Below are 16,083 nucleotides of genomic sequence, written 5' to 3'. Positions count from 1 at the left end.
CTACAACTAAAGTATTCCAGGTGCCATGATTTAATGGGGATATTGACAGACTTTGAGTATTTAGAAAAGAATGAAGGCTCTAGAACTGTATCAGATAAGGAGAATAAAAGGAGTAGAGACTGCTCTAGAAAAGAGCAGACTTAAAGGGAAAGAACAATACTTATCTTAAAAAATTAAAAAATCTGAATGATTGCTCTGGAATAGGGAATTAAATTATTATTTGTAGATGCAGAGAGCAGAACTTGGGCCAGTAGATAAAAATTACATGAAGGAAATTTTCAGCTCAAAGTGAATATGATTTTATAACAAAGTATTCCTAATAAAGGGCAGCTAAGTGACATAGTGAATATAGCTCCCTGGAGTCAGGAAGACTCACTTTTATGACTTCAAATCTAGCCTTAGACACCTACTTTGTGATCCTAGCCAAGTCACTTACCCTGTTTGTCTAGTTTCCTGATCTGTAAAATGAACTGGAGAAGGAAATGGCAAACCATTCTAACATCTTTGCCAGGAGAACCCCAAATGGAACCACAAAGATTTGGATAGGACTGAATGAACAACAATAATAAAACAACATTACTAACAAAGAAAATGGGCTGCCTTATGAGGTTGAGATCTTCCTTTTGGTGGTGGTATTTAAGCAGAGGCTAGAATATCACCTAGATTCCTGCAGAGGGAAGAAAGATGGATAAGATATTTCAAAGACCTAATACATAATTACCACTCGAATTAACTCCTTTCCCTTTTCAACTTCTTTAATTAATCCAATGGAACTTGCCTATGCTTTCTTTTCTTTTTGGATCTGAGTCATGGATTTAAATTTTTTTTCTTTTCTTTTTTTAAATTATGAACCTGACAATCATCAATAAACAGAAACATTGTAATACATTGTGAACAAAATAAAAAGATTATATGTGAGCCCATGAACATCTGTAAATGTTTCTTTTTTTAAGAATTGAATTTATATTCAATTTAAGTATTGAATTTAATATTACATTGAATTTAATAGAATAATATATTTTTCATTTATGTCTCCTTTGGAGTTTTATTTTTTCTCCTATAGTTATTTCTTCTTATTATTTTCTCTTCTTTTTATTTTGTATCTCTAATAACATTTGTTAATTCTTCCCTCCAAAAACCATCTACTTTGTAACATATGTATAGTCAAATAAAATAAACATGTTTGCCATGTCTAAAATTTTTTCTCTCTGCCCTTCTTTTCCAACATCTCTACCAAGAATCTGCCTCTATCTCTCTTTCTCTCTCTCTCTCTCTCTCTCTCTCTCTCTATATATATATATATATATATATATATATGAGCATATATATGCACATACATTTTATGCCACATCTTAGTTTCCCAATAAGACAAATTAGGGATATTTAATGGATTAAAGAAACACAGGGAAAGAATGTTATTTTTCAACCACAGGCAAGAAGTTGATGAAAATCCATTTATCCATTAACTCAAGTTAGCTATTGGTGCCTGAGAAATTACCATATGCCATACAGTAAGCTATAATCTACAACAGGTTTTGATTATTAATAACTTGGAAGAGTCCAAGAAAGAATTCCATGATGTAAACCTATGTGAAAACAGCCTTGACTTCCCCTCCATTAGTTTTTATCAGCAATGCATGAAATCTTATCCACAGTTAGCTTGTCTGGCAAAATTCTGAGTTGAAACTTCTCTAGCCATTTGCAGTACTTGTACAGAACAGTGGGAGACAAAGAAAACATTCTTAAAATGTTTCTCCCACTTCCGTTTCTTCATCATAAAGGTCACAGAATTATTTCAATTATGTTTTATGATAGATTGTGTTGAAGACACAGAAGTGAGTTACATTCTCCTTTAAGTACTTTTCCTTATTTTAGTTAAAATATTTGTGACCCATTAGGAAATTAATTCAGCTAAGCAATTAAAAATCCTTATTCTCTCATAATACAAGGAGGAAAAAAATCATCTGTAGTGCATAAGTGAAAAAGATGAATGCTTTGTGTCCACTGAACAAATAAAAGACATTATGCGCTGTTGCTTTTATTTGGTTTTAAGCCTCTGGGACAAAATCACATTCATGACCTTGGTAACCAAAGGAGTCTTGTTCCTGGATGGCCTGTGGAGACCTGAATTAGGTAGAAAATTCTCAAGTAAGAAATTCATCCTTTGTTTGTCTTAAGACACTTTACTGGAAAGGTTTATCAAGAATAAGGACTCTTTACTGTCAGAGAAATAATCTATTCATTCAGCAATAGCTGTCAGTGGAAATAAAGTTCTGAAGCAACTAAATAGACAACCATTTCTTAGGAATTATTTAGGCTTCCACTTACCTAGAGCAGAATTGGGGAGAAGGGAAAAAGGAAGTGGATCAGATGACCCCAAGAGTGCAGACTAATAGAAGGATAGAATCTCACAGAGTCATAAAGGGTCTCTAAAGCCATCTAGTCCAATTTGATTTAGGTAGAATAAGAATCTTCCCCATAATATACTCAGCAAAGGTTGAGCCAGATTTTGCTGGAAGCCCGTTAGTGATATAAGGTATTCTAGGAAAACATAAAATGGTTGGGGTTTTTTTTTTTTATCAAGCTGAAAAATTGTATAAATAAAGAATGCATCTTGGTAAAGTGAAAAAAGCATTTGGTTGTCAAGATGTCTGAGTTTTCATAATCTATCTGCAACTAACCTCTTGTGTGATTATAGGCAAATCAATTAAACTCTCTGTACCTCAGTTTTCCCATATTCAAAACTAGGATCATAATATGTCCTGCATTATCTACCTCACATAATTGTTGTAGAAATAAAATGAAATAATGTAAAATGAGTAAAAAATGCTTTGGAAACTGAAAATATTAAATCAGCCTACAGTATAAAAGTTATTTAGATATTAGAGACTGTCAATGCAGCTATGAAGCATCTAATAGTGATAAAATACTGTGGATAATTAATAAATGTTGAATAAGACAGTTCACTTTAATTATTTGTTGTAAATGAAGAAATGCAATTATTAGAAAAATATTTGTTTAGCACCTACTTTATGCTAGGTGTTGCATAGAAAAGTCAATAAATAAGGCAATGAAAAAAGTACTGGCCTTGGAGTCAGGATAAAGCTTCTTTTGAAACTGACACTTGCTCTCTATAAAACCCTGGGCCTCAGTTTCCTTATAAGAATAATCCTTAAACTATCTATGGAACAGATTATTGTAAGAAAAGAACTTTTTTTACCTTAAAGGAGGAGGCAAAAGAGAGCAATTTCTAAAGCACTTTTTCTACTTTCTAGGAATTTAGAGTTTGTTTGGGAAGATAAGTATGTAAATACTCAGCAAAACTATAATCTAGACCCTTTATTACATGTAATATGGGTGGTAGGTAGGTAATAATTTGATTCAATTTCACAAGTTCTTTTTTTCTTTACATGTCAATGCAATTTTAAATAAAGTTTTCTGAAAATTTACCCACCCTTCCCCACTCTCCAAGATGGCAGTAAGTGGTACATGTGCTATCACAAATATATATTTCCATGTTAAAGTGTTGTGAAATGAGGCACATATTGCTTACATTTAAGGAAGACTTTATGGGAGAAATAAAGTGAAAAATGATTTGCTTCAATCTGTATTCAGACTCTGTTAGTTCCTTCTAGGTGGGAGATAGCTTTTTTGGTCATGAATCCCTTGCTAATTAAGTCATTCACAGTTGATCAATTTCCACAAGTTTTTAGTTTCAGACACTGCCAGGCAATGGAGAAAAAAAGATGAAATAAAAAAAAATCCTTGCTCTCATGAACCTTATATTCTATTAGGATGAGGCAACATGTATATAGATTTATTTTCATGGTAAATAAATGCTATTTAGGAGTGCTAGCAAATGGGGTGATCAGGAAAGGTCTAGTATGAGGCACTTGAACTAGACTAAATAAATGCCTAGAGGTATTTATCTCAAGGAAGGGGACCATTTCCCAATAAGTTGGGGAAGACAATGAAATGAAACTAGCTCTCACCTTCAAATCAAAGGGTCCTGGTTTCAATCTTGGCCCTGCCACTTAATACCTATGTGACCCAGAGTGACTCGTTTTTCCTCTAGGGGCCTTAGTTTCCTCATTTATTGAGGACAAATTTGAGTTAGATTATCTCTAAAGTGTCTTCCAACTCTAGAACTATGATGCTATTTCCAGCTTTGTGATTTTGTGATACATTCTCTGTCCTTAATGTTTTAGTGATGATAAGACATTAAAATATAATAGCAATTATATTTAAATTACTAAGTAAAAAATATCAAATAGTCAGCAGTGGTAGTCTAATTATAGACCCATTGATGAATGACTAAGGAAGTTATATTGTGACTATGGTTAAAACTCAGGTTTTAAGGAAGTTAGTTCAGTACAAACAAGATTTGCTTCCAGACATGTTTATTATCATTCCATTAGACTCCTAGTACGAAGGACAACATGCAACCTACCAATTTTCTTGAGCCCAGGAACCATTCTGATTTTTCTTTGCATCTCCAACACCCAGAAAATGGATTTGCATATGATTGGTGGCCAATAAAAGTTTGTGGCTTTGAATTAAATTGATTTGGAATCAGAGAGTCTGTTTGAATTCAGCTATGCTATTTTCTGTCTGTATGATGATATGCAGATGAATTTTTCTTCTCTGGACCTCTGTTTTCATAACTGCAAAATGAAGGAATTAAAATAGATGACCTCTAAGGTCCCTTCCAGTTCTAAATATATTTTTCCTGTGATCCCATGTTAAAGAGTTAAGGAGAAAAGAGTGAAAAATCATCACTTAGCCTAGATTCATATTCAGCAATCTTTCTGGGAAGCTGCTGGGCTAGGTTTCCATTTTATCTCATCTCAGTGAAACCTGTATGATAACAATGAATGATAAAAATGTTTCTTCCTCAACTCCCACTCCCAGCTGTTATTAGCAATGACTAAAAGATTAAAAAAAGACTCTCAAATAACCCTTTCTCCTTTACCCTCTATTGATGGGAAATTGATCAAGAGCTAAATTCATCTCCAATATAGAACTTTCTAATAAGCTACAATATAAACATATGAGCACATATGTATTTCTGCTTTCATCTCTGAACTGATTTAAGATATTTGGAGTAAGCTTAGCTGGTGCTATGTTAAAATACAATACACAGAATAATATCTGGCATCTCTACAACATTACATAAATGTACTTGGAATAAGTGGTACAAAAGGAAGCTAAAAGTACTATAGGAAATTACAAAAGGGTTTGACCATCATCCAAAAGATTCTGACAGCAGTGCACACTAAGAAAAGGTTTTGTTTTTTCTATAAGCATATTACTCAAAACTTTTTTTAAATCTAAGTATGATAGATAGAATGATAGAAATTTTAAATAGTAAGCAAAATGTGTAATAAGTGACAAAGTGTCTTTGATTTGTAAAAAATGTTCATAATCTCAAGTATTTCCTTGGTTTCATAAAACCAATGACCCAACCAATCCCTGAAGGATAATTAAGCAGTATGTGCAGGTTCTGGAGTTAATAAAAGTAAATAAAAAGCAGTTCCTAACCTAATCAGGAAATGAAGACCATATCCAGAAACTATTTGCAAATAATGTATACATTCAAAGTCAAAACAGTCATTTGCCCATTCTTTGTGTGACAAGCCAAAAATAGCAATAATCATTAATAAATAATAACTAGCATTTTATAGAGCTTTACGTTTTGTAAAATGTTTTATAGCTATCCCATTTGATCCTCACAACCAACCTGGGAAATAGATATTGTTATTATCCTCATTTTCCAGATGAGAAAGTGAAGCAGACAAAGGTTAAATGACTCGTCAAGGGTCACATGATCAGATCTTTCAGTGCTAACACTAATCAGTGCCTCCTACTTGTCACCCAAGCCCTCTTTCCTCTAAGAGTCTGGTATATATTTGAGTTCTTATGAATCAATGGGAAAGTTGAAGAACATTTTTGCTTCCTCATTTCAAAGATGATTCATTGTTTTGGGTGTAGTCCCTGGGGACTAGAAGTCTTGCTTCTAGCAAGGAAATTAAAGGGATACCTTTTAGGCTGTAATTGCTGATGACAGAGAACGATTATTATTCAGTAACTTTTTTCGGACATCTAATGGAATATTTTGAATACTATGAATGTCCCTTCCTGGCTTTTCCCAGAGAAATCATCATCAGGAAGGTATAGCTTGCCTGTTAAATCCTATAAGATAGGGTCTTAATTTTTTATATGTCATAGAACCCTTAACAATCTATTGAAACCCAGTGACCTCTTTTCAGAACAATGGAAGAAAATACTAAATTTCAGCTAGCGATTAATGAATAAATAGGAAATGAAATTGCACTTTCTTCCTCAACCAAGTTCATAGTCTTCCTGAAACCTACTGAGAAACTCCTTGGGAATCAGAAGACTCTTTTTTTTCTTTTTTTCCAGAGCTTTATTCTGTATGACCATAGATTATCCTCAGGGATTTATTAGTTGTTAACTTTGAAGGGATTTTAAACTATTTGATGCCCTCTCTAATTCAAATGATGGAACATTTTCTAGAACATTCTTATTTTGTCCCTTACCAAGAAACTGCTAAGATTTTCCCCCTTGACCTTCCCAATTTGGCTCTCTTTCTTCAACATGAAATTACTGCCACTAATTCTCATTCAGAATTAGAAATGCTGCAATCAATATGTTTAGAAGAATAAAGAGCACCTATTAAGCCCTTCATTTTTTGAATAACATTTTATCAGAGTAGGAAATGGCAGTACCCTGATTCAAATGAAACTCGACTTACCCCTTACAAAAATGGGGTGGTGAGAACACTCTTTCATATTCCAGCACATAGAAATAACCATTTTTTTCTCATCTCAAGAGCAGATTAAAAAATTTGGAAGTTATACAATGATTCTTTTCCCGCATCTTATTTAAAAAAATCAGGAGAGGGTGCTTCAAATTGGATAGTTTGTTTTAACAGATGTTCATTATCCCAGGATTAAGAATTCCCTACTTTGAAGCTCTACAAATTTACCAACTTGAAATGCCCTATGTGGTATGAGTCAAATGTGAATATTACAATCCTTTAGAAAAGAAGGTAGCAACACTTTTTATGTAAACATCTCTGTTGATGATTATACAATTAACTTCATGCCCTGACATACAGTAGTCAACAAACTATTGCAGCAAGCAAATTCAGGTTTTCAATGAATTAAATGATTTTTGTCATTTTCTGCAAGAACGAATTCTATGAGGGACATGAATAGGCAATTTTCAGTCAAAGAAATCAAAACTATTAATAAGCACATGAAGAAGTGTTCTAAATCTCTTATAATCAGAGAGATGCAAATCAAATCAACCCTGAGGTATCACCTCACACCTAGCAGATTGGCTAACATGACAGAAGTGGAAAGTAATGAATGCTGGAGGGGATGTGGCAAAGTTGTGACATTAATTCATTGCTGGTGGAGTTGTGAATTGATCCAACCATTCTGGAGGGCAATTTGGAACTATGCCCAGAGGGCGCTAAAAGACTGCCTTTTGACCCAGCTAGAGCACTGCTGGGTCTGTACCCCAAAGAGATACTAAGGAAAAAGTCTTGTACAAGAATATTCATAGCTGCACTCTTTGTGGTGGCAAAAAATTGGAAAATGAGGGGATGCCCTTCCATTGGGGAATGGCTGAACAAATTGTGGTATCTGTTGGTGATGGAATACTATTGTGCTAAAAGGAATAATAAAGTGGAGGAATTCCATGTGAACGGGAATGACTTCCAGGAATTGATGCAGAGTGAAAGGAGCAGAACCAGGAGAACATTGTAAACAGAGACTGATACACTGTGGTACAATCGAATATAATGGACTTTTCCATTAATGGCAATGCAGTGATCCTGAACAACCCAGAGGGATATAGGAGAAAAAAAACACTATCCACATTCAGAGGAGAAACTGTGGGAGCAGAAATACAGAAGAAAAACAACTGCTTAATGACATGGGTTGAGAGGGATATGACTGGGGTTATAGACTCTAAATGAACACCCTAATGGAAACACCAACAACATGGAAATAGGTTCTGATAAAGGACACATGCAATACCCAGTGGAATTGTGCCTCGGCTATGGGAGGGGTGGAGGGAGGGGATGGAGGAATAGAAAATTATTTTTGTAACCAAGGAATAATGTTTGAAATTGACCAAATAAAAAAATAATGTCCAAAAATAAATAAATGAGTAAAATTTAAAAAAAAGAATGAATTCTATGAGAAAAATAAGCATATTTATAATGGTGGCACTTCTAAATAACTTTTGTGTCAGAGTAGAGAACTGATACCAATGTAGGATCATAAACTGACCAAGTTTTTATCAATACTACTTTTTATGTGCTATATTCTCCAGGGAATAACTTTTTTTTAATCTGTGACCAGTCCAACTCTGCAGTAAAATACATAATAATTGTGTTCCACATTTTTAAGAAACAGCATTTCTTTACTTTAGTTTGGCAATGAAGGCAATGCAACTGTACTGTGACAATGCCATTAAATGATATGAATTCCTAGATACTTGGAGGATTTATGATTTATTCAGAAGGCAGAACTCAGGGTGAGAACTCCCTCCATTGATAGAATGTTGCATCTATCTACAACTAAGTGGATGAATTCTAGAGAGATACTTGAGGCATATAAAAATTTTGTCAGATGTTTTTTCACTGAAGTTATCACCTATCAAGAAGTATTTCACTATCCTCCTAAGGGTAAAATAAAGGAGGAAAAGTTTTTTTTTTTTTAAACTAGAGTCCGTAAATTCTAGAGTATTAAAATTCTAGAGTATTTAAAATCATTGTCATCATCATAAAAGCCAAATGGAGTAGAAATAGTATAAGATCTAGATTTCTCTGGTGTTTCAAAAAGTATGGAAAGTTTTCCAAAAGGAAATTCTGATAATGAATTCATAAACGATACAATAAAGTAGAAATGGGGGAGGCATTTGAGTAAAGAGATTTGACTACACAAGGAGCTCTCTAATATGTGCAGATTTTTTATTGAAGACATGCAAATTCCACAAAAAGTCCTAGTCCATTGCTTTATTGTGACATTAAGGAGACCATGGATTCTTGAAGTGTAGCAGAGTTCTCCAAGCTCTGGCAAGATCAATTGTTTAACTGAACAATTTTCCACTTTTTAGTGTGCACTTAGAGGATGGTTTCTGTTGCTGTACTGCAATACCCAGTCCTAGTTGACTTTTTAAAGAATAAATGATTTAAGTAAAGACAGAAATACAGTAGGCCCCCATTTCCTTGCATTCCAAGACTTTATACAAATGGCTGAAACCAAGATATACAAGAATCCCTATCTGGCCTCCATATTTATGTACTTTTCTCCCTGCTCCTGACCCTCCACTCAGCACTCCATGACCTCCTGACCAACCATACACACCAAAAAGAAATCCTTAAAAGAAACAGTTAAAGTAGAAGCAAAAGAGACTGCAGCTCAGGGTATGCTGCTGCCCCAGGCAGATTTCCGGAGCTTTGGGTTAATTGTGGATAACTGAAACCTGGGAAAACAAAACCTTGGATAAGGATAGTATGTTTACCAAATTGGCAGTGACATGAATCTGGGAGGGATTATTTTTTTTTTAATATATTTTATTTGATCATTTCCAAGCATTATTCGTTAAAGACATAGATCATTTTCTTTTCCTCCCCCCCCCACCCCCCATAGCCGACGCGTAAGTCTGGGAGGGATTATTAATGAATTAGAAACTAAAAAGTTCCTCAAGGGTAATGAAGAGCTGAAAGTAGGAAGAAACAACTTAAAAGAGATAAATGCAAAGTTGTTACACAGGTTTTTTAATTATTATTTAATACATTTTATTAAACTTGTTTACACTCCTATCTTACTGTTATACAGTTTTAGAAAAGCAAAAAGCACATCTTAGAAGTGCAGGATCAGGGAGAAGTAACCAGACTGCAATTCATGTACAAAAGCCTTAGAGGTTTCAGCTGCTTATAAGTTCACTATGAGTCAGCAATGTCTCTCAAATGTCTTTCAAAAAGAGATAATGTGATTTTAGGCGGCATTGATGCAGCAGCACAGTATTGAGAACAAGTAAGATAATAGTCCCATTGTACTAAGTGCTGGTCAGATGATGGTTGGAATAGTGTGTGCCATTTTAGGCATTATATTTTAAAAGGAACATTGTCAAGACAGAACATGTCCAGAGAAAGTAGTAATAATCAACCCCCATTTTACTTCTATCTTCTCCATCATGGAGAAAAATAATCATGATAATAATAAATTAAAATTGATATAGCATTTGTTATGTATCAAGCACTATGTCTTTATGATTGTCTCATTTGATCCCCACAACAACCCTGGAAGATAGGTACTACTGTTATACCCATTTTATAGATGAGGAAACTTATGCAGAGTCCCAACGTCACACACCTGGTATGTATCTGGGCTGGATTTAAACTCATCTTCCTGACTCCAAGCCCAGTGGTCTATTCATGCCACCATCTAGCTTATCTTTAAATTGACAAATCAGAGGGCTACTACAGTCATATTTTATCTTGATTTCATGACATAAGACAAAATCTCTTATAATATCCTTATAAATAAAATGAAGAAATGTATCTACAGCAATAATATAGCTAGGTAGATTCATAAATGGTTAAACAGTCCCATCTAATGAGCTCTGATTTCTAGGTTGGTATCAGCCATTGAAGGAGAACTATACTTGCATACTGCTGGATTTTATACTTGACCCAATCCAATCCAGTGTTTTTACTCTGATTTGGATAGAGATACAGCTGTTCCTGTAATTTTTTGGATAAGAAAGACCTGGAAGGAAATATATAATAATCTTTGCGGGGCAGAAGGGAGGAGGGAAACAGCACAGCCTGTGATTTCATGGTGTGGGGAACGACTGATATATAAATTTCTTCCACTAATGCAGATTTCTTTCACTAAAGGCAACTTCTTGCAACTTCGAGTTATATGGAGAATGGAGAGATTAGAGTATATCCACATACAAGGGACTTGAATATATGTGAGTATACATACATACACAAGTGTGTGTTTGCCATGTATTATGCCACTGTTTAGAGAAATGAAGACAAAAATGAAACATTTATTTCCTCCAAGAGCTTGTATTTTATTAGGATGCCAACATGTTCAAGAATGAATCTATACAAGTCACTTAAATGTTTATATGCCTTGTATCTCATGTATATACACAATACACCTGTATGTATATATTTGCATGTACATGCATATGTATACATATATGTGTATTGCCTGCATGTAGTACTCTTTGCACGTGTGTGTATACCTGTGTGCACACATGTGTGTATACACATGCATGTGTATATGTAAGGAGTTAATGCATGCAAGTGATTTGTACAGACTCATTTATGGACATGGTGCCACCTATGAAATGCAAGTTCTTGGAAGACATGAATACTTCATTTTTTTCTTTATATCTCCAAACACTGGTAATGTGCATGGTATACAATAGATACTTTATAAATGTTTATTGGTTGACTGATGACTTGAACCCAGGTCTTTCTAACTCTAAAGATAGCCCTCTTTCCTCCAAACTAATATATTAGATGATGAGAGGAGAAGGGAAGGAAAACCTTTAAAGTTCTCAGGAGGCTTAAACAATGGACTGAAAATAATCTGTAAAATTTACTGATGATACATGTCCCTGCACTTGGGTTCACAATGGGAAAGACCTACTTGTACAATGTTCTTGTAAAAATATATGTGAGGATTTTAGTTGACTACCACTCAGTAGTGTGAAATAATATTTAAACATGCTAATGAAATCTTAAAGTGACTTAAGAGAAGTATAGTGCCCGTCACAAAGGATAGCCCTTCACAAGTTAGTTCTACTACTTTTCTTTTTTTTTTTTAATTACCCTAAATACACTGATTCAGCAACATTGGTCTATTCACTGTCCTTGTTACATGACTGTGTCACCATATTATGGGACTTTTCACCAGTCATTCTTCATGCCTGGAATTCTCTCCATCTTTGCCTTTATCTCCTTGATTCTTTGACTCCATTCAAGAACCACCCCAAATCCCACATTCCATAGAAGTCTATTCCTTGTCTCCTGCTCCCTTTCCTCTGAGACAATCTTCCATCTATTCAGCATTCTTCTTGTATGTACATTTAGAATTAGAATGCTAGCCTCTAGAGAGCAGGGACTGCATTTATTGCATCCTTAGCTCTTAGCACAATTCCTGCCACATGATAATTGCTTAATAAATGCCAGTTGCTTGAGTGACTGCTAACAGCAATATTTATTCTTTTCCTTAGAAGGCTATATTATTCAGTAATCTGAGTAGGGGAAGCTATATGGTGGATAGGGTAATTAGCTGGGAGTCAAGTAGATATGAGTTCAAATTCAGTCTGAGGTACTTACTAGCCCAGCATTTAGTAAGTACTAAATAAAGGTTAGCCATAAGTATTGTATTGAGTTTGGGGTACCATTTTTAAGAGGGCTACTAAAAAATTTAACAGTATCCAAAGGGGAGGCATTGGAACAACACGGAGTCTGGACATCAATCATATAAAGAGCAATTACAGAAAAAGGAATGTTTAGCCTGGAGAAAACTTCCAGTGAAAGAGAGCTACCTTTATACATTTGAAGAGCTCCCATGTAGAGAGGGAGTTCTCTTTGATTCCAAAGGAGAAGAATAAGAAGTTAAAGGGAAATAAATGTCATCTATTAGGAAGAGAATTCTAGAACTAAAAAGTGTTTCAGAATGAGATGGGTTTTCAAAGTTCTCCATCAGTGGAAGCAGATGCTGGATAACCACATATTATGAGAAATGGTATCAGGGACTAAGACTTTGATTCAATAAAAGAAAGAACTTTATAGGAATTAGAACTCTCATTAAATAGAATGGGCTGCCTCATTAGGTAGTGAGCTCTCCATCACTGGAAGTAGAGAAGCTGTTCAGACTGAAGCACTAGATGACCTTCAAGGTCCTTTCCAAGTATATTTTTTTCTATGGCATTAGAATTATCATGCTCTCTGAATTGACTAAGATGACAAATGAAGGGCCTGCTAGGTGACTCAGTGGAAAGAGAACCAGGACTACAGTAGGGAGATCCTGGGTTCAAATCTAACCTCAGATACTTCTTAGATGTGAGACCCCTACTAAGTCACTGAACCCCAGTTACCTAGCCCTTATCTGTCTTCTGCCTTGGAACCAAAACTTCATGTCAATTCTAAGACAGAAAGCAGGAGTCTAAAAAAAGAAGAAAAGACTGCAAGTGAACTCTGACTTGAATTATCTTGAGCTATATGGCACTACATTCTATTTTAATTATTGTTGAAGTTTTGAAATTTTTCAAATCCTCCATTTTCCCCCTTGAACCATCTTTAGAAGTAACTTCTACAAAGGATCATCAAATAAATCTGAATAAACATTCATTTATTACCAACAGCTTGTAAATATTTTAGAATGGGAAATAAGAACATTTCAGTAAAGGATTTTCATATATGATACCAAATGTCTATTTACATCTTATCTCTATAATATTGTAATCATCTCATATCTTTATTTCCTAAATCATAAGTGATACAACTGTCTTAAATAAAGAGTGGTGATTATCACCAGAAATCATTCTCCAAAATTACTTTTTAAATGAATTCCAATAAGTCTTTCAGCTGTAAGGATGGAACTCATGGAGAAATATTGTGAAAAGTACTTTTATGGGCCACAATGCTCTGAGATTAGACAAATTTTCTTTCTAGGTAAAGATCAGAGTTTCTTATAAAGTGAGGAAAGAAACAATATAAGTCTGATAACATCTTACCTAGAAACAAATATGTGCTACCAACAAAAATAAACTTGGTAACAATAAAACTTCATATTTATAAAAATTAATTGTGCACAAACTCAGATAAGCTAGTTCAAATTACTATTTTCTGAGTCTTAGAAGCAGTACTTTGAATCTAAGTATGATACATGATTGTGATTATTAGCAGACTACTTAAACCTTGCTAAAAGTCTAGTGAATTTAAGAAAGGGAAAAATTTCTATTTTAGCAGCTTAAAGTAAATGGAAAGTAGAGTACATTTACCCATAATATTTTTCTGTTATGTCCAGTTTTCACTTCATCAAATTTATTTAATTTAGAGATCATTTTCATGAAACTAAAAGCATAAGATTCCCATGAAATATTGCTGCAACAACCTTTTCTGATAAGAAATCATAGTGTATAGGATATATATATATATATATATATATATATTTAGGTAACTTGAAGTTCTGAATCAGGAAAAAAGTATTCATAAATATTAGGATAACTTCCTATACACTGAGATAAATTACTCTCAAAAGATATATTCTAAGGTAAAAGGAAAGGGTCAAGGCAAAGGCAGGTCATTTTGAACTTGAAGGGGGGATGAAAAGTAATTCTCTCTATTTTCTTATGCACAATTTTGTAACACTTTTAATGTTCAGTATTCAAAACTTTTATGCTGATCTATGTATGCATCACCAGATTTGCAGAATACAATTTAAGTCTGCATAAATCAGTAGGGTTTCTGATTTTTAATAATTTCAGGGTTGAAATATTACTACTAAGCAAACACTTGCATCATTTATTTTATGCAGATTGCTAACCACTAAACTTAATCATAACAGAAAAGCAGAGTAATAAGATAGACAATGTTCCAGAAGAGGGAGAAAAGAAAGAAAGAAAGAAAGATAAGAAGGAAGGAAGGAAGGAAGGAAGAGCTCTACTATTGAAATGTTGATAACTATTCATCAACTAGAATAATGGGAAGAAAGTACATATGTAAACTTGAAGAAAAGAAAGAAAAAGGAGTAAGAGAAAGAAAGGAAAATAAGGGTAGGAGAAAGGGAGAAAAGAGAGAAGGAAGGAGGGAGGGAAGGAGAGGTAAAGAAGGAGAAGAAAAAGAGAAATAAGGGAAGGATAAAGGGTAAAAAAAATCTTGTAGAAATCTAGATTGAAAATGTCATTTTAAGTACTTTATCCACACAAATATCCCATAAAATAAATTTATGTCATAGAGCTTTTATATCGAGAACTGATTGATGGCTTATCTGATAATGCCTTTACTTTACTTTTCATGGAAGGACTAAACTCATGACAAACTTTATTTCAATCAACTCCAAGAGCAACAAAAAATGGAAAAGACAAATATGAAATGAAAGAGATAAAGAGATAAAATTTAAGAAAAACATTGGCAAATATAAGGTGAGACTACACATGGTACAGTAAAAACTCACAAAAAATGGAAAAGACAAATATGAAATGAAAGAGATAAAGAGAGAAAATTTAAGAAAAACATTGGCAAATATAAGGCGAAACATGGTACAGTAAAAACTCTTAAATTAAAAAAATGTAAATGTTGTAACTTCTCTAAGCAACATAAACTCATTATTCATATAAATACTAAAATAGTTATTAGCAATGATTCCAATATTTTAGCCCTGACATGCATTGAGGATTTGCTAGTATATGTGTTATTGCCACCCAGAAACCAACAAGAAACAAACTCTTAGAACACTTAGTTCCAAACTATGCCAGCACAAACAGACATTCGTCAGAACACCTATCTACTCTTCCCAGAATCTTCCAGTGGCAGAAAATCAAAAGATTACAAATTTAGACAAAAGTTTTCCTTCCCATAAAAAAAAAACCCAAAACATAAAAAAAAACCCTTCTCCTTTTAAATACACAGATTTCCCAAAAACCAACGCACTTAGGTGGTTCAGAAAGTTCTGTGCATGGAGCAAAGTAATGACTTTCAAGATCCAATTCTTACCTTCCAAATTGTAACAGAAAGCTTGCTTGACCACCTCTGTATTAGAGCTGTGCTCCTCAGGGAACAACTGAATTACAGCAGCCTATACTCCTAAATCCTGAAAGAAAAATCAGGAAGCTTGATCTGTAAGCATATTGGACTGCAGATTGTCAGAAATCTCTTGTTTCTTGGCAACGAGGAAACAATCCTTTTCAATTAACTCACAGCAATTAGCCCACATCTGCTGTGAGAGGCAGACTAAAGAGAATGTTTTAAGAATGTAGAAATACTGATAACAGTCCTCCAAACACATCAGA

At 34.1% G+C, this 16,083-nt stretch overlaps 1 protein-coding gene across 4 annotated transcripts in view; it reads right to left on the bottom strand.

Annotated features, from left to right (window-relative positions):
* The window catches only part of ITPRID2 (ITPR interacting domain containing 2), a 128,887-nt gene extending 112,947 nt beyond the window's left edge, over positions 1–15,940 (bottom strand). For 2 of the 4 annotated variants that reach the window (XM_056794097.1, XM_056794098.1), the window contains exon 1: positions 15,788–15,900. The gene's annotated coding sequence lies outside the window, so the exon portion shown is untranslated. Of the gene's footprint in view, positions 1–15,787 lie in introns of all 4 variants that reach the window. The other 2 variants (XM_056794096.1, XM_007494467.3) reach the window with 2 other exon arrangements.
* Positions 15,941–16,083: the final 143 nt, after the last annotated feature.

Source organism: Monodelphis domestica, chromosome 4 (assembly GCF_027887165.1).
Source record: "Monodelphis domestica isolate mMonDom1 chromosome 4, mMonDom1.pri, whole genome shotgun sequence".
Classification (NCBI taxonomy): domain Eukaryota; kingdom Metazoa; phylum Chordata; class Mammalia; order Didelphimorphia; family Didelphidae; genus Monodelphis; species Monodelphis domestica.
The sequence above is the reverse complement of the archived record's forward strand: the minus strand, read 5'-3'. Positions and strand labels throughout refer to the sequence as shown.